At 56.3% G+C, this 27,683-nt stretch overlaps 1 protein-coding gene and 1 pseudogene across 2 annotated transcripts in view; both read left to right on the top strand.

Moving 5' to 3' along the window:
* STK32C (serine/threonine kinase 32C) overlaps positions 1 to 27,683 on the top strand; it is a 93,841-nt gene that overhangs the window by 31,946 nt on the left and 34,212 nt on the right. The window lies entirely within an intron of this gene.
* On the top strand, positions 1,305 to 1,821 carry LOC122493399 (annotated as a pseudogene).

The raw sequence follows: 27,683 nt of genomic DNA, 5'->3' as shown, positions 1-27,683 counted from the left end.
GTATTTCCATATAAATTTTGAGTCTACAAAAAAGTCTGCCGAGATTTTGTTGAGGTTATATCTGTATATCAATTTTAGAGAAAATGGATATCTTAATAATAGTGAGCCCTCTAATCCATGAACATGGTATATCTCACCATTTATTTATTTCTTGTTTAGGAATGGGTTGGAGTTCTCAGTATGCACGTCTTGTGCATCTTTCATTAATTTTATTTCCAAGCATTTTGTTTATTTGATGCTATCATAAGGGGCCTAATTTTTTTTATAGTTTTATTTTTAGGTTTTTAATTAGTACTACATAGAGATATAATTTTTAAAAACTTTAAGTAGGCTTCATGCCCAGGGCAGAGCCCAATACAGGGCTTGAACTCACGACCCTGAGATCAAGACCTGAGCTGAGGTCAAGAGTGGGCGTAGTCACCCAGGTGCCCCAGAAGTTAATTTTTGAATTCAGTTCACTGAATTGTAATTTACATAAAGTAAAATTTATCATTTTAAAGGATGTGATTCAATGACTTTTGACAAATGTATACAGTTTTGTAAGCACCACTGCTGTCAAGTGTGGGATATTTCTTTCATCCCAGAAAGTTTCCCCCATCCCCTATGGCTAATCCAATTGTGTGCTGGTTTCTAGGAGCCAGTTCTGTATATCTGATTCTGATTTGGTTCTTAAAGGGTATTCTGGAAAATAAGTCCAAATTTGATGAAGTAAAAATTTCTTCCTTTATGGTTTGTTTCTTTCTTGTCCTTTCTAGGAAATATTTCCCCAACTCAGGATCACAAAGATTTTATCCTTTATTTTCTTCTACAACTTTTATAGTTTTAGCTGTTAATTTTAAAGCTCCATTTCAAGTTGATTTTTGTGTTAATATGAAGTAAGGGCCAAGGTTCCCCCCCCCCTTCTTTCCTTCCTTCCTTCTTGTCTTTCTTCCTCCCTCCGTCCCTCTCTCTGCTCTTCCCCCTTTCCCCTCTTCCTCCTCCTCCTCCTCCTCCTCCCCCTCCTCCTCCTTCTTTTGCAATAGGGATGTCTGTTTGATCTTTTACACCAATACTGTACCATATTGATTATTGTAGCTTTATAATACATCTTGAAAGCAGATGTGCTTGCCCTGCAACTTTGGTCTTCTTTTTCAAAATTGTTTTCACTATTCTAGATTCTTTGCCTTTCCATGTATATGTTAGAATCAGTTTGTCAATTCCTAAAAGATGCTGGCTGAGATACTGATTGGCATTGCATTGAAATTATTGATTGATGCAGAGAGAATGGGCTTCTTAAAATTTTGAGTCTTCGAATCCATGAACATAGCAAATCATGCTGTCCATTCCGGTCTTTACTTTCTGTCTCATTCCATAGTTTCAGTGCAGGGGTTGCACAAGTTTTGTTCAATTTTCTCTCCATATCTAATACTTAATAAGTTGTGAGAGGCAGAAGCAATGCAGAGGAGTCGGCACTGACCTGGGAGCACAGCCACTACCACTATGAGTGTCCTCAACAAACCCAAGAGTGAGGTGACCCTGGAGCAGCTGCAGAAGCGGGACGAGGAAGAGTTTAACCCGGGTCCACTCACTGTGCTCACAGTCAGTCAAGAACAACACCCAAGTGCTCATCAGTGGCCACAACGACAAGAAGCCCCCAGGCTATAGGAATGCCCTTCGACAGGGACAGCGACGCGGTGCTGGAGGAGATGTGGACCGAGTCCCCAAGAGCATTAGGGCAAGAAATCCACCCCAGTCGACAAGGACCACTACATCTCCAAGAAGTTCCTGCGCAGGGCCTGAGTCATCATAGTCCTGTGGAACCCACTCATCGCTGACAAGTAGGGGCCTCCTTCTCACCCTCAGAATTCCCTCCTTCATCCTGCAAAGACCAGCCCTTTGTAATGGGAGCAGTAGTCCTGTGTTTTTTCTAAAAAAGCAAACAAACAAAAAACAAATACAATTTTAAAAATGTTGCACATCCACTGTATCCTAAAACCTTGTATGTCACGATCATGGCATCTGTGAACAAAGACAATTTTATTTCTTCCATTTAGAACTTTATGCCTTAGCACACTGTCTAGGATCCCAGCACAGAGTTGAACAGAAGTGGGAGAGCAAGGCACCCTGGCCTTTCTCCTGGTCTTAAGGGAAGGGGTTCAGTATTTCACCATTAAGCACAGTGTCAGCTGGGCTTTTTCAAAGATGCCCTTCTCAGGTTGAGGAAGTTTCTCCTCCTAGTGTGGTGGGATTTTTTGCTTTTAAGTCATTAATGATGTTGAATTTTGTCAAGTGCTTTTCCTATTCCTGTGGAGGTGATCACATGATTTCCCTCTTTTATTCTGCCAATGTGGTAAATGACATTGTCTTTTGAATAGTATCCCAGCCTTGCATCACTAGGTTGGATTTTATCTATCATTGAACTCAGTTTGCTAATATTTCTTTAGTAATTCTTATCTCCATGCTCATTAGGGATATTGTCCTAGATTTTCTTTTCTTGCAATGTCCTCGTCCGGTTCTGGTATCAGGTTTATGCTGGTCTCAGAAAATGGGTTGTAGGTGTTCTCTCCCCTTCTGTTTTCTGAACAAGTTTGCATGACTTCCTCAAGTGTTTGCTAGAGTGCACCGGCAAAGCCATTTGAGCCTAGAGTTTTCCTTGTGGGAAGATTTTAATTACAAACTCAATTTCTTTAATAGATACGGCATATTTGCATTTTCCATTTCTTCCCGTGTTAGTTTTGGATTCCCATTCAAGGACTGGAATCTGCCCATTTCAGCTAAGCTAGTGACTTCATTGGCATAAAGTTGTCGTTCTCCTAATGTCTGTAGTGATGCCTCCCCTGTCATTCCTGGTAGTGGTGTTTTGTGTCTCCTCTGTTACCAAGAGAAGAAAACTTCCAACCCTGTCAGTTGGTCTGTGTCTTCCTGTCGTTCTGTCTGGTTTTGCTGCTGGGTGGGTGTGTGCGTGGCTGGCACTGTTGTGTCTGTTTGGTGGCGTGGTCCTGTGGTCGTTAGGAACTATCTCTCTTTGTCACCAATAACAGTCCTTGGCTTAAAGGCCACTTTGATATATATGAGACCATGTGGCTTTCTTTTGATTGATATTTGCACGATATATCATTTTACACCCTTTGACATTTATGCCATCTATATCTTTAAGTAAGAAGTAGTTCTTTTATAAATAACACGTCATTAAGTTTTGCTTTTTTAAAATCCAGTCTGAAAACATCAGCCATTTAGTTGGAATATTAATCCACTTGCTTTAATATAATCGTATATATGTTTGCATTGGAGTCTACAGGTGCACTATTTTTTCTGTTTTTCCTTTTTCTCCATCTATTAATTGTTTATCAATTGTTTATCAATTTCCACGTGTTAGAAAATAAAGGGAGAGGAATCTTTTTCACTGACACCCCAGCACCTTAGCCCTGTGACTGTACTGAATTTGTCCCTGGTCTTTGTCTGCTGGTCCCAGCGCTGCAGCCATGGACTGTTGATCTGGATGCAAAGGGCCCGTGTGGTCAGCGTGGTGTCTGCGTGGGATGGCTTTGCCTCTGCCTCTTCCCGTGTTCTCCACCGTGAGCCACTGCCTCCTGATCTGCAAGGCCATGCTCCTGGGTTTCCCCTGCAGCCTGGCAAGCCCGTGCGTGTGGCCTGGGTGGTCTTGGGCCTTGTCTGGTCCTTGTCTCCTCTTAAAGGCTACGTGCCTATAGGATGCTTCTCCTCAGTCGGCCTGCAAAGGCCTCAGCAGCAAGTCCCAGAATTTGGAGAATCTGGCCCTTTGGGCGCTGGCTGTGTGCCGTGCGTGCGTGTTCATCTGTCCCTGTCTCCCTGTTACCTCTGGCACTCGGGACCCTTGGCCTTTGAATGGGGGCGCGGGGTCTGGGCTGGGCCCGCGGAGACAGCCTGGGACCGTGTGGGGAGAAGTGGGAGCCATCTGGGCCCATGGGGGCGAAGGGGTGGGAGGCGACAGCTGGTGGCTTCCATGCAGAGCAGGCGTCATCGGCTTACCCCACTCGCTGTGGCGCTGGGTCATCTCCATGGCAGCCTCTGTCTACATCCCCCTCTCCCCTCCCGGGCCCTCGGCTCTGCGGCAGGCGCTGGGACCAAGAAAGCCGGCCAGAGGCTCCCTGCTTCTGCAGCTGCCGAGGAGACTGTCCTCCCACAGATGCCACCCAGATCTGCTCCAGGGAGCAAACTGCTCCCTCGTCCTCTTCCTCTGCGCCCAGTGAGCACAGCGGCCCCCCTGTGTCGGGCCTCAGGCCGTGGCCTGCAGCCCAGGTGAACGGGGGTCCTGGTCACACGGCAAGGAAACACCACCTGCCCTTGCCCCTGAAGCTGCCAGCCGCGTGCCACTCGCTGCTGAGCACAGGGAGCCAGGGCCTTCCCAGAGCTGCTTCCAGTGGTTTCCAGACAGAGTAGCAGACTCTGGCCAGATGGCAAGTGCAGCCGGGTCCCCGGGTCGTCAGCTGACCACAGGTTGTGCCTTACCCTCCAGACCCCACGCCATCCCCGGGACGCCTGCACCTGGTGCACGTGGGCTGTCCACATTGGCGGTGGCCCTTTGTGGGGGAGCAGAGGACTCAGGCCCTAGCCTCTGAGGGGCTGACAAGGGCCTGCCTCCTGTCATGGACCTGCTGAGTTGTGGCTTTACCATCCGGAGCCTTCCCCCAGGGCTCCCTTCCCTCTGCTGTAAACAGGATATGGAGAATCTCCTCTGCTGGCTGAGCTCCGAGCAGGAGTGGCAGTAGGTGGCCAAGACGTTTAACTGATGGCCCCGGTCCCACGAGGGCAGCCGAGAGATCAGAATGCCCTTTGCTGCATTTGTCTAACTGTCCCTGACTTTCCTGTTTCTTTCCTTAAGTGGGGGCTTCCCCAACGAAGCCAAGGGCCAGGAGTGATGTGGGCAACATGGTTCACGGTCAGGAGACACCAAAGGGGCGGCTGGTGCCCAGCCCTGGAAGGAGGCCTCACAGAGCCGCCACAGAGAACACACCGTGCTGTGTGCGTCTGGGGCCAACGTTGCTGACGCCTGGGGGACTGCCTGGCCTGGCCAGCACTCTGGCTCTGCCGGGGTTGCGTGGCCCACGGAGGGGCCACAGAAGTCCACTTTTTTCTGTGGCAGGTGGTTCCGCAAAACCTGCGGGTGCCACGGTCATCGGCGCCTCTGAAGTCCCGTGGCGTTTCCGGCGCAGCCCGAGCTCTTGCCGAGCACAGTGCGGCGGCCGGCTGCGCAGTTTAGAGCCTGGCCTGCCCACGAGTGCTGGTGCTGCGCCGGCCTGGGTGCAGAGCACAAACCCCTCCCCTCCACCGCGCCGCGGACAGACGGACGGAAGGACAGAGGCTTCCCCTGGAGCCGGCCTGAGGCTCACGCGGGAGCAGCCCCGCCTGACATGTGCTTCGTCGCCTGGATCTGAGGGCTCCCTAGCCCCCGGAACTGGTTCTAGGTTCTGGTTCCCACTGAGCTGGTCCCCCTGAGCTAGGGCCCCATGCCGGGCCATCAGAGCAGGCAGAATGGACTTCTCTCTTCCAGTTGGGGGGGGGGGGCAGCGCATGCAACAGGGCTTGTTGTTTTTGATAAACAGAGAGGTGTAAAGAAATCATCTGAGGCCCAGATAATCCCTGTTGGCCTGAGAAAGTACCTCACGTGCAGGGTGTGAACCGGAGAGCCGCGCCGAGGGGCGGGGAGGGGAGGGGAAGGCCCGGGTCACTCGCGGGCTCGTGTCTGCACACACGGGCCCCCCGCGTCGAGAGGCGCGTTTACGCAGAAGGAGCCGCCGTCCGCAGGTTCTCCGCACTTTTATGAAAACCTCGCACTTGCCTCATCGGCACAGAAATCTGCCTGGTTTTCAGCATCCGCACGAAGTTCGCGTCACAGCTGTGACGGAGCCACGCGACGACCACTGGCTGTGGCACCTGGGTCGTTCAGGCGATTTGGGTTTTGTAGCTGTGCGTGCGCTGCCCACAGACCTTGATGGACCCTACGGCAGCGGCTTTGTTGCCTGAGAGAGGGGGTGTGCCCCGACACCCCGCTGCAAGCAGCTCCTGCGAGGGCTGGGCCTCCCCACCCCCACCAGGAGCGCGGACAGCACGAGGCAGAACCAGACCTTTCACTGTGACAGGTCAGAATGGGGTCCCTGTGTTGTCCGTGGACATCTTCACGCTGAGGGTGCAGGGGGGACACGGTTGCATTCTGACCTGCCTGGGGCCCCCGCTTCTTTTCCTGTCCAGTTGGGTTTCTCACGAATCTTACAGGTTCACCGTGACGGGAGGAAATGAGCCCCCCTTGTCATATTTCTTGCGAATACTCTTTCACAGTTGGTAGCATTTTGATTTAAAAAGTGTTTATTTTTTCTCTCTACAGAAGTTTTATCATCTCGCATATGATTGAACTGATGCCTCTGTGGTTTCTGGATTTGTCTGTCTTGCTGTAGAATTACAAATGAATTCACTGTCACCCGTTGTTTAGAGCTCTTGTGGGTTCAGTGTGTGTGCACACGCCTGTCTGTGTTGTTTTGGGAATCTGTTTTGTCATCAGGTCTGAGGGGGACTAAATGTCACATGTCTTCACAAGCCCCCTGTGTCCCGCACTGAGTTCTGGATGTCTTTGGGTCTCTCTCCACATGCCAGTGACGAGGTTTGGGGGTATTGTGGGGGCTGTGGAGCCGGCGGCCAAGAAAGAATCCCTGAAGACGTCTTTGGTGCAAAAAGGTGATCTCATTAAAGCACGGGGACGGGACCCACCCGTGGGCAGGAAGAGCTGCCCTGGGGTCGTGACAGGTGACTCATTATATCCCCTCAGGTTCGAAGGGGTCAGGGATAGAGCAAGTCCCTAAGGAATCTTGGAAGCAAGGACCTCGAGGGGCTGGCTGTTGCTAGGGAAGCTCCACTTATGACCGCTTAATGAAACCTCAGTCACGACACCCTCCAGATGTGTATCGGGGGCCATCAGCTTGGGGGTGTGATCGCCAGCATATACTTGGGGGAGTCGAGGTAAAGGAAGTAGACGTGCAGGATCCTGGGGGTTGGGATGACGTCAAGCTAAGACTCTCTTTTGCCCCAGCAAAGCGTCCTCGTCGAGGCAGCTGAGGTCCCAGAGGGAGGTCACTCTGCCGGTCTCAAGGACTTGTGGGTGGGCTGTGGCAGTAAGGGAACTTAACTTTTCGTTTGCCTGAGTTTCCCACATCGGCGTGGCCAGCACTTAAACCCCTTTCCTTTGTTCTTGGGCGGCCAGGAGTGTCTGAGGAATGTCACACGTATTCCCCTGGGTGGGTGGGGGGGGGGGGTGCTGCTGTGAGCCTGTACTCTGCCCTCTATTTCCCCTTGTCACCAGCACAGGGACAGTCTGTCTGTCTGGTTATATGGCAGACTGTATCCCTCACCCCCTTTTAAAAGTCCTATCAGAGGGCAAGGACTGCGGTGAGGGTGGCGGGAGATGGGATCCCTGGGAGTCTTCACCTGAAGGGGGTCTGTCCCCTTGAGGATCCCACCGCTCGGGACGCGGAAGCTCTGCCATGCACCTGACTTCTGCAGGATGAATGTGACCTGATGTGATTCGGGAGGTGACAAAACCCTCATCCCAGCTGGTCAGAGGGCAGCCTGGCCCTGGGTGGCAGGGCTGAGTACTGATGGGGTGGAGGGTCAGGCCGGTATGCTGAGGCCCCAGGTAAGAAGTGAATTGCAGTCTGAAGGCAGAGGATTGGAAAGGAGTGTGTGTGCGCACATACGTGTTCAAGGGACACAGAGGAGAAACCTGTTCTATGCAGGGCTTTCCCCCTGCTCAGGTCCAGGCCACACGCAGACCCCTCCAGGTCTGGACCGGAGCCCGTGGGGGTCGTCCCAGGGTCCCAGGCTAGCAGGTGCTGTCCATGGTGCTGTCCGCTGGAGGCCGTGGGCGCAGGAGTGAAGATAGTGGGTGGCGGGCAGGCTCTCCAGGCTCCTGACGCCCACTCACAAGGAGAAGCTCAGGTTGCAGGGGAGGCAGGATGCCCATGTTCCTGACTCCTGGAGGTCTGGGTCCCCGGTGTGGTCCCGGCTCACCCCTGCCCGGCCGTCTCCCGATGCTAGTGAGTCCTGTCTCTTCCCCTCACGTCTCTCGGGGGGCGCCTCTTAGGCACGGCCAGCTTTATCCCACCTTCACATGGTTTCGTATCCTGGCCAAGACTCTCGTCCTGGAAACCACAGGCTGGATGGAGCACCCACAAGAATGCAGACTCCTGGCGCCACTCAGTTCTTCTGATTCTTATTTTTGGAAACATGAAACAGAAGTCTTATGCTCTGTCTTGAAATAATACCTTTCCTTAATTCTGTTCAATTTAGCCAAAAATACGCCCACCCTTTCCTAGGATGACAGTCCAACCTCTTGAGCCAGAATGGGGAGGAAGGGGTGCTGGGCTGGAGGAGGGGGCGGCATCTTGGCCACTGGGGGTGTGGCGTGGCCAGGGCACGGCCGTCCAGACCAGCCCAGGAGCAGAAGCACGGGCTTCCCCACACATGTGGTCATGCCTCCGGGATGTGAGCAAGCATGTGGGCCCTGTCTAAACGCCCTGGAGCCAGCTCAGGGTGGTGGCCCTGACATGTCCCTGGCCAGGGATCCACGGAGGGGTCTGTCGGGTCAGGGCACTGACACAGCCAACCCCAAGCCGGCCCTTATGGCTCACCATTTTATGTCTTTCTGTGAACATTTTCCTTGCTGTCTTCCCACCCTTGCTGGACATCTGTCTTCACCACTTCCCTGCGGCAGGAGGCCCCCAGAAGGGGCTGGCGCCTAGATTTTCCGGACAGACTGGACTTCCCGTAAACTCTGCTTCCCCGCAAGTGAGAGCATCTTTGGCCTCCTCACGGAGGTGCCCGGCAGGCGGGAGGCCAAGGCGCCTCTCTAATGGAGGGGGGTCGTGTGAGGTCTGGTGCGTGCCAGAGGAAGACAAGTTGGGTGGGCTCTGGGGGGCAGGTGCAGGGGTCCGGTGGTCCCAGACTGTCCAATTTAAACTCAGGGGTGCAGATGATTAGGCTACATGGGGCTGGCCCCACCCTGGTCTTCTGGTGCCGTGAAATCTTGTCATTGGAGGAGGCATGTTGAGGAAAGCGGGTCAAGGTGGAAGGATGGACACTGGGCTCTGGGGTGACCCTGGAGTAGGTCACGCATGGTGGCGGGCTCTCCTTCGGCTCAGGTCCACAGGAAGGGTCGGGCTGTTAGCTGGTGCACGGGGTGCCAGGACCACTTCTCCACTGAGGACGGGGCTCCTTTGCTGTCGCACACCCCCTCTTGCTTGTGGGCACCAGCTCGTCCCCCACCCACCCCCACCCAGAGGTCTGTGTGTGGACGCCTGCGGCCCTATGCTGGTGGGCACGCGGACAGTGTACCTGCCCTGACGGCTGTTGGGTGGGCCCAGTGGCAGTGCGGCAGGTGCTGGGGACGGCGCCCTGGACTGGGCCCCCTTTGGTGCCTCAAGGAAGCCCTGTTGTGTCAGGGGTGGGTCCTTGGGGCTCAGGGGCCATGGACTGATTTCTTAGGGTCCCCATCACAGCTGTGACCTCTGATCTGCCTTTCTCCGAGGTGTAGCAGCCTGGTCCCAGCAGCTGGGATGTCCCCTGGAGACTGGAAGAGAGGGTGCCTGTGCCCCAGCCACTGGTCCTGGGAGGGGAGGAGGCCAGCCTGCCACGGGGGTCCTGGCCGGCATGTGGCTCTGCACCAGAGAGGCCCCAGCTGCTGAGGGGACATCACAGCAGGGAGGTCTAAGGGCCCTTCCTGCCCTGGTCCCCTGATGCTCCGACTTGCATTTGCCTGAGGCACTGAGGTGGCCTGAGGACCGGGCCAGCTTCTGCCTGGACGAGGGGCAGGGGACAGCCCCGAGGCCAGGCCCACCAGGTTCCCGAGCCTTGGGTAAATGTCAGCCTGGTAAAGGCTTTGTCGATACTCATTTCCTGCAAAACAAACAACCATGTGGTTTATTAATCTTTAAATCTCGACTTTTCCATCAAAACCATGTGCAAATGTCTTTTCAAAGAAAAGGTCTGACATAAAACCGTGCACTTACCGTGAGATGGAATTTAAAATAGCAACTTTCCCTTAACAGTGCTGCACTGCTTCTGTTTATGCAAACGCAGCGTGGGCTCGGCCTGACGGAGACGCCAGGCTGCCCGCTCGTGCGCGCTGGGCCAGGGTCGGCTGCTGGTGCTTCCCCGGGCAGGCGGAGCCCCCAGACCTGTCCCTCTGCCCAGAGCCCCCAGGCCGTGGGAGGTGGCCCCTCCACTGCGTCCTAGCCTGGCCGGCATCCAGGTCCCAGCGGGGCTGCGCCCGGGCGCCGACTGGCTCGAGGCAGCCTGCGGGCTGTGCTGCGGAAGCCGGCTCTGGGACACCGGGCAGAAACGTGCCCCTCTCCCACGCTCACTCCTTCACTCCCTGCCTCATTCATTCATTCACTCACGCACTCAACAAGTGTCTCTCGGGCGCAGAGAGCCAGGCCGGACGCTGCAGGACAGCTTGCTGAGCCCCTTGGAGGGCAGCGCCCGGACCTGCCAGGAGCCGGCAGCAGAACCTCAGAGCACCTTTTGGGACAAGGAGCTTCCTGGGTCAGGTGGAGGCCGCCCCCTGGGTGAGGCCGTGTCCTGAACACAGAGGCACGGTCTGAATCCCGTCAGTTTGTTTGCAAGCTGTTAGAAGGCCAGGTAGACAGTAACTGATTCTCGGTGAGGCTTAAGTAGGATATTAACTGACGGGAGGTGCTTGGGGCTGTGTGAGCTGCAGGGGCCCCAGGGCGGCCCCACCTGTGCACGGGGCCAGTTCGGGCCCCCCAGGCAGATGGCGCACCGTGGCAGCCTGGGGTCTGGCAGCTCTTGACGTGTAAGCTGACGCACGGGGGCGCGACCATCCAGCCTCATCGGCTTGGCAAGGGCCTTCGTGCCTTTGGGGATAAATCGGTCCTTCAGCCTGAGGCCCAGCAGCTGCAGGGGCGGAGGCGGCAGCTCGCAGCGGGGCAGGGGGGGTGGTGATAAACGGCTGCGAGGCCCCAGGCTCCCTCGACAGCTTTTCCCTGGCACCTCCCTCCCCTGCAGCTCACGGGAGTTCTCTGGGGGAAGGTCTGGATCAGCCGGCACCCTCCTAACACACATCCTTCCCACAGCCTAGAAGTTGCCAGGATCCCAGGGAAGCATGCAGGCTCCAGGCTGGACGTGTCTGTCAGACCCGGGGCCAGCTGCCCAGTAAACCCACTCGAAGAGAGCCTGTGTCAGGCCTCCATGTGCACACATACACACGTGTGCACATGCATGTACACACAGCCACATCCACGGGGGCACACATGTGCATGAACACACACAGAGCCACATCCAGGGGCGTGCGTGGGCACACGCACACACACACAGAAAGCCACGGGCACACGCATGCACATGCATGTACACACCGAGCCACATCCACGGGCACACACGTGTGCACACATGTAGAGCCACGTCCACGGGCACACACGTGCGCATGCGCCCACAGACATGAACACATGCACAGGCACAGAGCTGCCCCCACAGCCAGCACATGCACGCACACACTCCCAGACACGAGCACACATGGACACACGCAGAGCCGCACCCACAGGCACATGCACACACAGATGTGATCTGAGGTGTATCATTGGGCTTCAGAATAAAAATAAATTTTGTACTGTGCAAACTTCTCCGTTTTGGCCAGGTTTCTTTTCTTTTTTTTTTAAATTTTTTTTAATGTTCATTTTATTTTTGAGAGAAAGATGGGGAGGAGGAGAGAGAGAGGGAGACACAGAATCTGAAGTAGCTCCGGGCTCTGAGCTGTCAGCACAGAGCCAGGCACAGGGCTCAAACCTGCGAACCAGGAGATCATGACCTGAGCTGGATTTGGGATGCTTGACCGAGTCACCCAGGCGCCTTGGCCAGGTTTCAAAGGGCTTCCAAAGGAGACCAGCAGCCTGCACCCAGCACCCTGTTTCTAGAGAGGGGTGGCCCCTGGCACGGCTGGTTAGCTCTGCCCAAACGGAGCCCGGGACACATTCTGTGGGCACAGCCTCCAGGCAGTGTGGGGGAGAGGGGTGATTCTGTGCGGGTCGGGCTGGTCCTGGGGCTGAGCACTGGGTTGTGCGGGGTGCCCGGGGCCACTGCTGACTGAGCAGTCTCAGAGCTGGCCCACTCCCCTGAGGACTCTGTGGCCAGCTGGTCCGGCCGTGGTGGCTCCATGCAGGCAGGGGCCAGGAGGGCATCTGGCATGGCTGCCCCCACCCAGCCTAGCTGCCCATCAGAGAGGGCCTCGCCCCAGAGCTGGGGGGAGTGGCAGAGGCCACAGCCGTGGCTCCTCCTGGCCTCCTCTCCTCAGCCCTGGGCCCCAGAGCCACCAGCAAGTCCTGCTGGTTGGGCCTCCGTGGTCACCCTTGCCGGGTCCTGCTCACATGACGTGGGCTTCGTGTCGACACGCCCCTTGGCACCCCTTGGTGCCCCTTCCCACGAGCTGAGCCCACTCTGAATACCTGTGTCCCCCTGAGAGCCTTCTGAGCAGCTTCCCACCCCCATCACCGGCCAGCCCCCCACTGCACCACCCTCATAGCCCCCGGTCTCTCTCAGCATCTTGGTTGGCCCCTCCCATCTGGCCCTGGGCACAGGTGCGTGAGGATCCCGGAGACTGGATTCTGACCCACTGCTCTGTCTCTTGGCCCTGTGACTGTTGCATGGTCACTCAGCCTCTCTGATCCCGTTTCCTGCGCTCACTCAGTGAACGGCTCCTTCCTGCAGCGTAAAAGGCTGGATACCTATAACCTGCCCCCTCTGCAAAGTGGCATCATCTCTTTTTTACGTATGGGGGGGTAATTACAGTAAAATGCAGAGCTCTGAACTATTTTTTTTAAGTTTATTTATTTTGAGAGAGAGAGTGTGAGCAGGGGAGGGGCAATAATTTTGTTCTTAATTTGCAGAAGTTCTTTATATATTTTGGTTACAGGCTCTATGTTGGATGTGTGTATTTGCAAATATTTCACTTCCTTAGTAGTGTCCTTTAAAGAGCAGACGGTTTTGATTTCTGCGAAGCACAACTTATCAATTTTTTCATGGTTAGCATTTCTGGCATCGTGTCTGAGAAGTCTTCGCCTGTCTCCAGGCTGCAAAAGTATGACCGTATGTTTTTCTTCCAGGAGTTGTCTTGTGTGTATGTTTGCAATCTACCAAGAATTATGTTTTGGGCACGGCACAGTTAGCACTTCTCGCAATGATGCTCAGCTGCTCCAGCACCACTTGTGGAAGGCTCACATTGCCCCATAGACCTTGTCAGTGCCTTGTGCCATTGGAAAACCCAGGTGACCACATGCGCTGGAGGCCGTTGGTGAACAGCGAGTCTGTTCCATTGCCCTGCGTCCGTCTTCATACCAGCGCCACACAGTCTTCATTACTGTACCTTTTTTAAAAACGTTTTTCGGGGTGCCTGGGGGGCTCAGTTGGCTGATCGTCCGACTTCGGCTCAGGTCGTGATCTCACGGTTCGTGGGTTCGAGCCCCGCGTCAGGCTCTGTGCTGACAGCTCGGAGCCTGGAAGCCTGCTTCCGATTCTGTGTCTCCCTCTCTCTCTGTCCCTCCCCTGCTCATGCTCTGTCTCTCTCTGTCTCAAAAATAAATAAAAACATTAAAAAAACAATAAATGAAAAAAACAAAATTAAAAAATTTAAAGGCAAAGAGCTAACAAACTGACTTTACACATTTTGAAAAGCAAGGACATGTAACATTTTAATTAGCCATTTAATTTTACTCTGAACAAATGTTAAGTTTTCAGTAAGACTTTGGGCAATAAGAGCGACTCCTATGTCTTCTCGAAGGCCTTGGAGGTGTGCGAACCTCCTATGGGGCCCAGAGCCTTGGGTTCGGGCTAGATGGGGCAGCCAATGCGCAACAGTGAATCACCGCAAGGCACGGGCATAGGCGTGGTGCCAAGGAGCGTGCGTGCACTTCATCACCAGCCCATCAGTACAGGAAGGAGGGTGTTCATTCACGTGCAATAAATGTGAGAGTCCTGCCTTTCAACAACCTGTTCCAGTGAGCACAGACTAATTCGGACCAAAACGTACGCTAACTTTTCTCAGGTATTACTTTCCCATTGTCTACAAAACAAGAAACTGTTGGTGGTCACAAAACTCTACACTCAAAGTATTAAAGGGGCGCCTGGGGGGCTCAGTTGGTTAAGTGTCTGACTTTGACTCAGGTCATGGTCTCACAGCTCATGGGTTTCAGCTCTGCATCAGGCTCTGTGCTGACAGCTCGGAGCCTGGAGCCTACTTCGGATTCTGCATCTCCCTCTCTGCAACTCCCCCACTCATGCTCTGTCTCTGTCTCTCAAAAATGAATAAACGTTAAAAAAAATTTTTTTAATATTTATTAATTAACTTATTTATTTATTTTGATAGAGGGAGAGAGCACATGCAGGGGAGAGGCAGAGAGAGAGAATCCTAAGCAGGCTCTGCGCTGTCAGCACGCAGCCCAGTTCGGGGCTCCATCTCATGAACTGTGTGATCGTGACCTGAGTCAAAACCAAGACTCAGATGCTTAATTGACTGAGCCACCCAAGCACCCGATTACTGTACCCTTATATGAAGTCTTAAAATCAGGTAGTGCAAGTCTTCCAACTTTGCTCTTTTTTTAAGCATTATTTTTCACTATTCTAGGTCATTTAGATTTGCATATAAATTTTAGTGTCTGATCACCCCTTTCTGCCCAAGAAAGCCAGCTAAGGCTTTGGCTGAAATTGCATTGGTTCTATAACTACCTTTGGGAAAAGGTGGGTCCCGCACAATGTTCACAATCCCCCCAGGAGCAAGGGGCAGTCTCCACTTACCTCGGTCCTGCTTAATCTCTCAGTGGTTTGCAGTGTTACATGGAGGGTCTTGTACAGCTTTCTTAGACATGGTCCTACCTTAAAAGGACTTTGGTGCTATTGTAAGAGGGACTTGGAAAATCTCTTTTCAATGGCTTGTTGATAGTACATTAGAAGTTCAAAAAAATTTTATGTATAGACCATGTATCACGTAACCTTGCTTAATTCACAGAGTTTTTAGCTCTGGAAGGGGTTTGTAGAGTCCTTAGGATCTTCTCTGTAGACCACTAGGTTGTCTTTTCTGTGGTTTATTTTTAACTTTTCCTATGTCGTGGGCCAGGGCTGCATAACATTAAGGAAAATGATGAGAGTGGACAGCCTTGCCTTGTTCCCCATCGTGGGAGAGCATTCACTGCGTTACAGCTAAATGTGGTCTTAGCTGCAGACTCTGTAGGTGTCCCGTGTGACAGTTAAGAGGTCCTGTTCTCATTTGTGGAGTCTTCATCATGAACACCTGTACATTTCGTCAAACACACCTCCTGCCTCTGTTGAGGTGATCATAGGGTTGTCCTTCATTCTGTGAGTGTAGACTCTAAGTGATTGGTTTTCAAAGTTAAACCAACCTTGCATTCCCGATGTGTACTTCAGCAGTCATGATGTATTATATTTTTTATATTACTGCTAATTTGCTAATATTTCGTTAAGGAAGTCTGCGTGTATGCTCACGAGAAATCTCGATCTATGGTTTTCTTGTAATGGCCTTATCAGGCTCCGGTGTTTGGAAAATGCTGATCTCATAAAACAAGTTAGAAGGTGCTCGATTTCTCTATCTTCTAAATGAGCTTCTGTAAGACTGGTATTGTTTCTTCCTTAAAAAACTTGATAGAATTCACCAGTGAAGCTATCTGGGCTGGACTTCTTTTTTACAGAGTAGTTTTCAATTATGAATGCATTATTTAGGAACAATAGACGTGACACTGTGCAGGTGGTGTGTTTCTTTTTGTATTCATTTGGTAAATTGTGTATTTCAAGGAATTTCTCCATTTACGTAGCATAATTTGTTGACATGAAGTTAGTTCATAATCTTTTTAAATTATTCTTCAGATGCCTGTAGGATGGGTAATGGCATCATTTTTCTAAAATTCTTAGTATTTGTGCTTTCTCTCTTATTTAAAAAAAAATCAGTCTTCCAAAGGTTTGTCGATGTTATGAATCACAAAAATAACATTCAGTTTTGTTGTTACTTTTGTTTTTCTGTTATTTGCCTCTAGTTAAGTGGTTTCCATTCTTTACTATTTTCTGATTTCTACTTTGGATATACTTTGTTCTATTCCATCATCTTGTTTATTTTTTTTTTCTTTTTTTTTTAACTTTTTTTTTTAAACATTTTAATGTAATCTCTATACCGAACATGGGGCTCGAACTCATGACCCCGAGATCAAGAGTCCCATGGTCTCTCCATCATCTTGTTTTCTGATGTAAGTACTTGGAGCTATAAACTTCCCTCTTCAAACCACCGTGGCTACATCACTTTTGATATGTTTTGTTTTCAAACGTGTACGTACCCAACCAAAGAGCCTCGGCACCCAGGGGACCTGCAGAGAGCAGTGGTTAAACTCAGCACCGTAGCAGATTTGCGTCTCTCTGTCCCTGTCGGGCCGGGGAAGAAGAGACAGGAACCTTCCAGCAGACAGTGGGCTTGTGTAGAATTCTGCTTCCAGTAACTACGAAACACATGGTTTTCTAAAACAAACAAGGAATGTTTATTAAAATTTAGCTTTACATAAGTGAAACCGTGGAGTGTGTCCGGCCCCTTTCTCTCGATGCGCCGCGTCTGCGGGATGGGCCCAGGCCGTGTGTAGCAGTCGCCGCCGCATTCTCGTCGTGCCTGGAGTTCTGTGTGGCTACGTCACACCTTATTATTATCCATTTGACGAAGGCCAAGCACTTGGGGTCATTTCCAGTTTTGCGCCGTTCCGCCTCTCTTGCACTCGTGTCTCGGCGGGCGTGTGCTGTGCGTGTGCGTGTGGACCGGCCGGGCCGTGCGGCACCCGGAGCCCAGTCTCACTCCCACAGCAACGCGTGTGAGTCCCCGCTGCGCACGGCCCTGCCGGCCTCTGTGTCGGTCACTGTGCTGGCCGTGGGGAGGTCCCTGCTCTGCTCAGTTTCATACCCCTGGTCGCTGAGATGCCCAGCTTGTTTCCATGTTGACCCGGCACTTGGGTCTCTTCCGCGTGAGGTGCCTATTCAAGAACTTGGCCATTCTCTGTCTTTTTCTTGCTGAGCTGTGGGAGATGTTTCTGTGCACCGGGCGTCTTTGTCCAGTATCTGTGTTACGAGTGCATTCTCCCCGCTTTGCGCCCCCACGGTGTCCCGTGACCAGCAGTACGTGGGTGCGTGCAAATGTCAGAGCCGATCCGGGCACGTGCTCTCCACGTTCACTGTCCCGTGTGTCACTCATGTCTTGATAAAGCCGTGAAAATGCCTTGTACTGTAGGCCACCAAGAGAAGCTGGGCCACGTCTATATGGAGGACGCCCGAAGTGAGTGAGGACACATGGCATTTTAGTGGATGCAAATATCATAACAATTTCTGTTTCCTCACAACTGATGTTCAGAGTACTGAATTTATTTTTATTTTTTAATTTTTTAATTTTTTTTTAATGTTTATTTTTGAGAAAGAGAGACAGAGTGCAAGTGAGGGAGGGGCGGGGGGGGGGGGGGGCGGACACAGAATCCAAAGCAGGCTCCAGGCTCTGAGCTGTCAGCACAGAGCCCGATGCAGGGCTTGAACCCATGAACTGTAAGATCATGACCTGAGCCAAAGAGCTTAACCGACTGGGCCACCCAGGTGCCCTCAGAGTTACTGAATTTAGAGAAACAAACAACCTACGGCTTCTGTGGAAGTTGATGAACTGACAGACAATTGACGTGGACGAACAAGGGCCCCTGGAGAAGGCAGGCCACAGCCCGTGGTGGCTTCCCCCACTGGGCACCAGTGTCTGCCGTAAAGCCTAAATGAGGAAGGTTGGTGTTGGTTGGGGTAGACCTGCAGGACGAGGGAAGGCACAGACCCGGCAGCGCAGGCACAGGAGGGCTCTGGTCTGAGTCACAGGCGGCCCCAGGAGTTGGCACTCAAGGGGACGTTAGTAAGAAGGCCACGCGGGCCAGAGAAACGGAGACTCTAATGGTGTATCGGGTCCAGGAGGAGGGGTCAGGGGGTGCTGATCCTCGTCCCCATCCCCTCTGCTGGCTTCGTGCTCCCACGGTAGCCCCAGAAATGGTTCCTTCTGCTCCTTCTGCCCTGCTCTTGCCACCGTGGTGGACACTTCTCCTGAGTTCCGGAAGCCCAGGGCCAGCTCCAGTTGGACAGCTTCGCTCTGACGGGCCAGGCCTGGGCAGTGTGACGCGGGCGGGTGCTCAGAGAGCCGGGGGCTCCTGGGCGGAGGGGAGCAGATCCTGGTGCAGTCGGCCCCGCTGCCCCTCGCAGAGGGCAGCAGGACACAGGCTGTCCTGTCCTCCCGGACGGACCCGCTGCTCTGCGGTCATGATGCGCCAGCACCAAGGGAATGGAGGTCCACCTGGAATCCTGTTTTGAAACTGGACTGAGTGTAAATAAAATACAGATTTGATGGGTGGGGCTTGGGTTTGTATGAATTTAACACAGTTTAATGTTGTTCTAAAGCAAAGGGGTCAGAATGAAGCTGCCTTAGCCACACGTGTGATTTCTTCTTTTTTTTTTATTATTTTTTTTTAAGTTTATTTATTTTTGAGACAGAGACAGACCATGAATGGGGGAGGGGCAGAAAGAGAGGGAGACACAGAATCGGAAGCAGGCTCCAGCCTCTGAGCCATCAGCCCAGAGCCCGACGTGGGGCTCGAACTCATGGATCGTGAGATCGTGACCTGAGCCGAAGTCGGACGCTTCACCGACTGAGCCACCCAGGCGCCCCACGTGTGATTTCTTATGTTTTCCATTAAGAAAAGATAGGATTAGTGACTGTCCTACCCCCTTCCCTCCCACCTAGGGTGATCACCTTGAAATAGGAAAGTCGTCTAAACCCCGTTCTGGTTGGCCCCCTGGCCAGCTTTGGGGCGACTGTGAGGCCCGGTGTGTGTGCATGCGGAAGCCTCACATTCTGGTTCTGGCAGAATCCTCCCTCCGCGGAGCACGCGCCCACCGATGAGTCCAAGCCCCTGGGACGCCCCCTCTTTCGCACAGGGCCTGCCCTGACCACCGTCCCCACACATGGGGCCATCTGTGTGGGGCCATGCAACGGCAGCCATGCCCCCTACGTGGCCTCAGCCCACTCGGTCGTGGCTCACTTCCAGAAACAATTACTATTGCTTTTACTGAAGTGAAAGTCACGTCACATAAAACCAGCCATTTTAAAGCGACCAGTCGGCAGCATCTTGCACATTTTGCAGCGTTGTGTTAGGACCACCTCCGACACCCAGTTCCGAGATGTTTTCCCCGCGGAAACCGGTCCCGCTGGCAGCCGTGGCTGCGGTCTGCTCTCTGGTCCACAGGCCGCCCATCGTGGGCACTCCTGGTCGGTGACATCGCGCGGGGCCTGTCAGTTCGGGCCCCTGTCACCCAGCGCCAGGGTTTCAAGGCCTGTCTCCGTTGCAGCAGGTGCCAGAGCGCCACCCCGTCTGGTGGAGGAATAATACCGCATCGTGTGGCTTACTGCCCACGAGCTGCGGGGCACTCAGGCTGTCCCCACCTGTTGGCTGTTTCGTGGGTCCCCTGTCCGTGGTGCGCCTCTCACCACGAGCGCCCGGGCTCCCTTCCCCCTCTGCTCCCTCAGGCGCCTCTGCCCCGCGGTCCTCCTGCACCTGCACGGTGAGCCCTGCACCGCCTCCGGCCTGCACACGTTTCCTGGAGCGAGGCCGGGGTCCTGAGTCGCATCTCCTGAATTTCAAATGTGGGATTCTCGTGCACAGCAGGGACGCTGCCCCAGCCCGAGCTGAACCGCCTCCAGTGGCGCCATCCCTGTGCTCCCTCAAGGTGCCCGCCAGCTGGATTCTGCAGCCACTTTAGAAGCCTTTCCCAATATGGGGCGCCTGGGTGGCTGAGTCGGTGAAGCGTCCGACTTCGACTCAGGTCACGCTCTCGCGGTTTGTGAGTTCGAGCCCTGCATCGGGCTCTGTGCTGACAGCTCAGAGCCTGGAGCCTGCTTCGGATTCTGTGTCTCCCTCTCTCTCTCTCTCTGGCCCTCCCCTTCTCACACTCTGTCTCTCTCTGTCTCAAAAATAAATAATAAAACATTAAAAAAAAAAAAAACCTTTCTCGATACGTGCGCACACCAGAACAGCATGCTATACAGCCTCGCTTGTGTTCGAACTTTATAGAGAGACCATCTGTTGCCTTCTGGGGCTTGCTTGAGGGGTTCCCTGTACCCCTTGAGTTGTGTGGCGCTTCTAGGCTCCTGGCTCACGGCACAGGGAGTGTGAGCTGGGCCTGGGCGGGGCCGGCCCCCGGTGTCCCCTCCGTGGCCTGCCCGTGCCCTGACTTTGCACACAGGCGTGCCTGTCCCACCTGCAGGCTCAGCGGCCGGCCTCAGGGTCACGGGGCACCGGATGTACTTGTGCGGGGTGGATTCGCCGAGACAAACCCAGCACCGGAGCCCCAGGACCCTCTTTCTCTGTCAGTTTGAGAAAATAAGACCTCTTCTCCCGTTGTAAGCAGAAGCTTCTTGGGCCGTGCAGGGGGATGATAGACTGTTCTGGGACCCATGGGCTTGAGGAGCTGGGCAGAGGCTTGTGCCCTGGGCTCTGCAGAAGACCCGGGCCCCTCGTCCAGTCCCGTGTCCTTTCTTCCTGCGTCTGCTGTGACCGTGCTGCGGCCCAGCTCGGGCCGGGCCGCATGGGGCAGGTGTGGGCTGCCGTGCGGGTGGAGGCGGAGGGTGGATCGTCACCTCCGAGGTTCCCCAGGACCAGCAGCGCCACCCTTCGGGATCGCTGGTGTGACAGCGCAGGTGCCAGGCTGGCCTGCTGGCTCCCAGAGTGGAAGCAGTGACCGCAGCTTCGGGGTCTGTGCTTGTAGCGGCTGCTGTGGTATCTGGGGCTGCCTTCAGCCGGGCCCGTGTCCCCGTGTCCCCCACACACACACGGGAGCCTCTGATGGGCAAATGGTGTCCATGTGGCTGCTGTGGCCCAGGCGAGGAATGCGGAGGGCAGGGCCCTGCTGCAGGCGCTGTGTCCGGGCCTGAGCTGGGCACACTGTGTATCTATATGCTTCTCTGGTCCCTGGGTGAGGGGTTGGGAAGCAGACCCTGACTGCAGCCCCCAGGGACTGGCCAGCTGGGGGCCCTGGCTTCCTGAGAGGAGCCCAGGCTGGCCCTCCTGTGGGGCCCTGTGCCCTCCTGAGCATTGCACACACACCCCATGTGACTTCCTGGCTCTGGAAAGACTCGGTCTCCTCCACGTTGTGGTTAGAGCTTGCCTGTGGTGCGGGAGCCTATGTGTGCGTGGCAGAGGTGCAGGGTGGGGGGGAGGGGGCTGGGGCAGTGCCCCTCGCCCAGGACACAGGAGCTGGCTGAAGCTGGGGGCTTAGCCATGAGCAGAGCCCGGAGACCCCCTCTCCCCAGCTGGTCCACACTGCTGACATCAGGAGTCCTGTGTTCTGAGCAGGACCCGTTCAGAAACCACCTTTGTCTGCACCCTGGCTGGGCTTTGTGGGGCGGGCCTGAGGGTGTCTCTGAGGTTTGGTGAGTGAGGCCCCGCCCAGGCTGCTCTGGCAGCTGTCGTGTCTGTGGAGGTGCGGAGGACGCACCCCCATTTGCAGGGACGGCTCTGATACGGGAGCCCCTGGCCTGTGAGCAGGGCTTTGCCCGTCCTTTCTTCCCTGAATCACATTTAATGTTGTTTGTGTTGTGTGGCTCTGGTGACGTGGCCCTGTCCTCCCAGTGGCTGGGAACTATGGCAACAGCCCCCAGGCTGCAGCAGGCGGGAGGAAGAGCCAACCAGCCGCCACGTAAAGACCCACCGAGCTGAAAATGCTGGGCCCGTTCGTCGAAGGCACCTGCCTTGTAGGGAGCCACATCCCAGAAAGTCCGCAGGTCGCATTTCTCAGGGAAAAGGCAGGGAAAGCTCTGGAATATCCAGGCGCTTTCCCCAGACACTTGGTTGCACCCACCTTGGTGGAGGGGGCCACGCACGGCCAGTGTCCCCGCCTGGGCAGGGGTCTCTGGCGAGGCTGGCCGGGAAAGGAGTTTCGTGGCCTCGTGTGCGGCTCGGCAGCTCCACGCGTGGTCGGACAGGCTGCAGTGTTAGTGCCCGGTCAACCTGTGCAGCAGAGCCCCCAGCCTGAGCCTGCGACGGGGGGTCCCGGGTCCACGGAGCGGCTCATGGGTACCCCAGGGACTGGTGGCCTTGACCCTGGGGCCTCTCTTGGTGTCGGAAAAGGGGCTCGGCTGACGAGGGGCTGGGCAGTGGGGTGTCAGGCCTGGGCCGCTGCCACCGGTGGGAGCCTCGGCGACCAGGGTGGAGGATGGGCAGGGCGGTGGGGGCTCCAGGGCCCGGTGGACAGGGGTGATTGGGCTCTCGGTGCCAGAACACATGACGGGGCCTGACACTGAGGCTGCATTATTGAGGCTGGTCCAGGAGGGCTCGACGGCCAGAGCGAGCATGAAGCACTCCACCTTGTCCCCTCCCAGGGGCTGAGGCCTCCCCACCCCCAACCCCCCTGGTCTCCTTCCCCCGGGACCCCCGAGCCTGCGCCCCCTCTTCTGGGCACTGCTGCTTGGTGGCCCGGGAACCCCGGTGCCCCCTTGCTCCAGCCTCTGAGGTTCTCCTGCTTCCTGGGAGGCCCCCGTCTGTGGGGAAGGGGGTGGGGCCTGCAGGACTGTGCCTGGAGCCCAGAGGCTGCAGACAGGCAGGTGGAAAGACAGAGGGACGGGCTTTCTCTAGCCCCTGGCCTGGCCAGGCATCTCTCACCGAGTGTTGACCTCTGACTTGCATCCTGGGATTTGTCCATATCCCTAGGGACTTGGGAACCCCTGTTCCCCCCTGGGAGCCAGCGTCCTAGGGGACTCCCAGCATGTGACCCAGAGTCCCCCTCGAGTGTGGCTGCTACCACCAGGACCTGAGCTGCCCTGGCCTCTGGGTCTGTCTGCGCTGCTGGCTGCAGGGGCTGGGCTGGTGCTGACATGGGCCGGTGGGGGGGGGGGGGCGCTGCTTGCCCCCCAGAGCCAGCTGTGCTCTGCCCCTTCCCAGGGCCAGCTCTCCCTTCTGAGCACCCAGGAGGCACATGCATGCCAAATCCGGGCATGCTGGGTTGGGGGGGGGTGGTCCTGACAGGGCAGGGAGGGAGAGAGACTCAGAGGTCAGACCAGAGTTGGGTCAGGAGCAGGGGTCTGGGGCCCGTTTGCTTTACTGGGCAGACCTGCCTCAGGGTTCAGGACTCAGCTGCTCCAAAGGCCTGTTTCCCCCCTCCTCAGCCCCCCACCCCACCCAGCTCCTGGGTCCTCAGTGCACTCCTGTGTCCCTATGCGGCTGAACTGGGGGCCCCCAGGGCAGATTCCACCGCCGCGTATTATTGGTGTGTTCGAGGTTGGTCCTGATGGTGGCACTGGTAGGGGGCTGAGCACCTGGGAGAGGGAGGTGGCCAGGGGTGGGCCTTGAGTAGGACCCCTCTGGGCATCCCCCGGGGGAGGCACTGCCACCCGCAGCCACGGGAGGCGGCCTGGCCGGAGCACCAGGTCCTATCGCACAGACTCCCCCCTCGGATGCTGGAGGGGCGGGGCCCCAGGCAGAGATGCATTATTGATCTGGCTGTTGCCTTAATCACTGATTTATGAAGGTTTCCGGTGCCCTCTGAGGATGTCTGTGCCTAACGCCGGAACTGAGCTGCAGACTTTGCGGACCGGATGGGATCCGGGGTAAACAGTGCTGCTCTGGGAAGGTATCACTAGTTGGGTTTCTGGGCCAAGGCTTTTACTGTAAGCAGACGGGGGCAGGAAGGCGTCAGCACCCCTGGCTTCTCCAGTCACCCAGGTCCCCAGGCCTAGGCACTTCCTGGGCATGAGAAGGGGCATTATTCCAGAACCTAGGACCCCAGAGGCCTCGGCACAGTCTCTTGGCTGGTACACATCCTCGCTGCTGTGTCTGTTCCTCAGAAAAGACAGGGCAGGTGTGTTGCTCCTGCCACCCTGGGCAGGGCACTGAACTGGGAAGGGCAGCTGCCGACCCCCCCCCCCCCCAGCATCCCATGCTGGGCAGGTGCACGAGTGCTCAGAGGGGCCAGCGGAGGCTCCCTCAGAAGGGCCCAACGGCTGAGCAGCTGGCAGGGAGGGAGTGGGGTGCAGAGGGGACCCAGATGGAAGGAAGGGCAGGCTACGAGGCCTGGGTCTTTGGGTTGTGGTGCTGGCTCCCCGAGGCCCTTGCTCTTCTGCCCCGAGGGGCCCGGAGTCCTTCACCCGGAGTCTGCTGTGACTCTTCAGCTGTTTCCTCGCCTGGAAAAGGGGAGCATCCACCCCTTACCTGGTGGCTCTGAGAACTTGGTGGGATCAGAGTGGGAGGGCTTCAGAGAGTGCCCGCTCATGGCGCCTGCTGGTCCTGGTTCCCGGCAGAGCCGGTGGCCTTACAGGACAGCTGGTGGTGAGCCGGTCGAGTCCTCAGTGGTGACCGTGCCTGCAGGTGGCCCGCTTGTGCAGGACCGGCCCATGCGCCCGGAGGAGGCAGGGATTTCCACAGAGGCCACGCAGACCCTGCAGAGGGCCGGCCTCAGCCGGACTGGATGGTTTTCTGCGGGAGTTTTCTGGGTCATAGGACGTAAGACAAAATGGAATCGACTTCTGAATGAATTGCAGCGACTCGTGATGTTTGATTTATGATTGCAGCTTTCCCAGTATCCCCACTTCTGCTATGGAATTCCCCCGAAGACGCTCTGAGGGCCGGGCCTCTCCTGGGTGACCACAGAGGCAGGCCGGGAAGGGGACTCGTCCCCGGGGCCACGGGCAGGCCACCTTCCACACGGGACCCACCTGCCAGGCCCTGAAGGCGTCAGGAGCAGGCTGGCCTCTGGGTCTGCAGGGGCCCCCTCCCCCACCCCGTGGTGCGTGCAGTGTCACCAGTGACAATAGCGGTGACTCACGGCCCTGCAGAGGCTCTATTTTTACCCTCCCCGGGCTCACCTCCTCTCCTGCTCTCCTCCTCGCTGGGGACGCTGGCTTGTGAACCTGCTGGGCCTCACGGCTGCCCAGGGACCTGAGCCCACTGAGCCAACAGCAGTCGACGGGTTCCTCTGCCCACGGAGGGCGAGCACTGAACTCGGGTCGGCAGACCATTGTTATTTTTGGGGAAAAGTGTTCAGAGAGCACCTCACATGGTCTTTGGATTTGAGGCGACTGCACGAGGGCCTCCTGTTGGCTTTCACTGCTGCTCACCGAGCATGCGACCAGCATCGCGCTCTGGGGGTGACCCCCTCCCTCTCCTTCCAGCCACCTGTGTGACAGTGGCCAGGCCAGCGGGTTAGTCAGGTCGGGTCGGGTCCTGGGAAACCAGAGGGATTTCGTGAGTCTTACCGGAACAAGGCTGTGGGAGCATTGATTGCCCAGCCTTTTCCCCGGCGGTGGTTGTGGCGGCCGAGAAGCTCTGAGAACACCTTGGGGAGGTCTGTCTGGGCGCCAGGCTTCCCCTAGTTTCTTTCTTTTTAAAAATTGTTTTTAGTGTTTATTTTTGAGAGAGACAGAAAGAGCATGAGCAGGGGAGGAACAGAGAGAGAAGGAGACGTAAAATCCAAAGCAGGCTCCAGGACCCAAGCTGTCGGCACAGAGCCTGACGTGGGGCTCGACCTCACGAACCGGGAGATCCTGACCTGAGCCGAAGTTGGATGTTCAACCAAAGGAGCCCCCCAGGCGCCCGAGATGACCTATTTTCATAGCAGTGCGGGGCTCTGTGATTGCCAGCTCGGCAAAATAAAGGCCTTCCTTGAAGAATAGATTTTCTTAAACCTTTGTGTTTTAAATATTCACCTGCACCAGGGACAGCCTGTGTCCGTGTGTGTGGCAGGAGCCCTGGCGGAGGCTGAGCTCAGAGCTGGCCGCCTCCTCGCAGGCACGGCTGCACCTGAGGCGCTTAGATTTCTGAGCAGGAGGAACAGAAGCGTCCGATAGGACCGTGGGGGCAGAGCTACCCTTGACCTACGGTGTCAGAGGTGTCTCACGGGGCGGGGGGAGGTGTCTCACGGGGGGAAGGACGTGTCTCACGGGGGGGGGGGGGAGGTATCTCATGGCGGGGGAGGTGTGCCGACAGCATCACACAACCACAGAAATCACATGTGAGGTGCAGCAAACTGGCCTCGGTCAACCATACTCCATGTACTCCCGGCTCACGACCTCATCTCTGGGCCCAAATGTCTCCCCAGTGACCTTGGAAAAGGTAGCAGTCCCACCCACCCCTCTTCCTGCTTTATTTTTCTCCCAGGCACCAGGCGCCGTATTTGTCTGCTGGCTTGGAGTCTGTCGCCCACGATAGTGTCCAGCCTGGGAGGGCCCCTCCCTGCCTTCTCCCAGGGCCCAGGACAGACCTGGCCTGTGGTTCCTGCAGCAGCCTCTGACCTTGGCTCTCTCAGCGGGGCCCAGCCTCCTGAGCAGATCTGTGGCCGGAGCCTGCACTCGGACGACGCCAAGGCCCAGCCCCAAATGGCCTAAGAGAAGCAGAGTGTCCCCTGCAAGATGGGGGTGCCCGAGGGCCCCCGGTGCCAGGTGCAGGAGAGCAGGGCCCTCTGGGGCTGCAGGTGTGCCCAGGGGACGAGAGGGTAGAGACTCCCAGGGACCGGGGTGGTGACCTGTGTCTGTGGGGAGCAGAAGGTTTGCATGCGGGACAGCAGCGTGGCCTCCAGGGCTTGGGCTCAACCCCACAAGGAGCTGGGCCCGAGGCTTCGCACCCAGTGGTGGGGCCCGTCAGGAGCTGAGGGTGGGGTGGGGGCGGGGCAGACAGGCGGGGCTGGAGGCCACTGGGCTTGCGCCCTCCTGGGACACCACATTGCCCCCACCCAGGGTGAGAACCAGCCTTACTCTGGGCTCCATTTGCCTGGTGGCTGCAGCCCCTCTCTGGGTTGAGCAAACATGGACCGAGCCCACCCCCCTGCGTGGGGCCCCATCCCCCACGCCCTCCTGCTGTGTTCCTCGCGACTCTGGGGGGCGGCAGGCTCCTGGGGGCCCCAGCCCTTTCCTCCTGTTGGTGAGACCCGCTGGGTTCAGTGTTTGGGGGAACTTCACACTTTATCGACACGGACTCTCCTGAACGCTGCGGACTTCTGCATGGTGGCGTATATGCCGTGTGGGCTTCTGCGCATCCACCTGATGCAACACGGCACGCTCCGCCATGTCCGTCCACCGCTACTCGGACAAACCCTGTGGTGGATCTCCTCTTCCCCCTGCCTCTGGATGCCCGAACGAAAGTCAGCACCTCCTTTAGGAGCCAGAGTGGGGCTGACGGCGGCAGGATGCTGGGCGGGGGCTGGGCGGGGGCAGTTAGGGGAGGTCCCGGTCCTGCCCAGAGTGGATCCAGAGCCCACGTGGGGGAAGGGACCCAGAGCGGCAGCTGGTTCTCGGTTCCACCTGGAGGGTCTCCGGAGCACATGTGAGCCGCTGGGTGCAGTGACGGGGGCCTGGGCGCCGGGGCTGAGCAGCCGGTCCGAGGGGTGACCCGAGGAACCTCCACTTAGCAGAGGACAGAGTGACTCTGGCTGCCCAGTGGGGCTTGAGGCTCCCCTGGTGGGGTCCGGGCCGGCTGCTCCTCTGAGCAGGGTCACTGTGGGCAGAGCTGCCGCCCTCTGGGACGGCCTCGCTCACGGCTGCTGGCCCCGATGGGATGCCCGCCCTGCCCAGCCCTGGGCCTGCCCGGGGACCCCTCCCGGCTCGCCGGCCTCACCTGTCCAGCAGCTACGGC

This window comes from Prionailurus bengalensis, chromosome D2 (genome assembly GCF_016509475.1).
Source record: "Prionailurus bengalensis isolate Pbe53 chromosome D2, Fcat_Pben_1.1_paternal_pri, whole genome shotgun sequence".
Lineage (NCBI taxonomy): Eukaryota > Metazoa > Chordata > Mammalia > Carnivora > Felidae > Prionailurus > Prionailurus bengalensis.
This window is presented reverse-complemented; position numbering and strand designations above follow the sequence as displayed.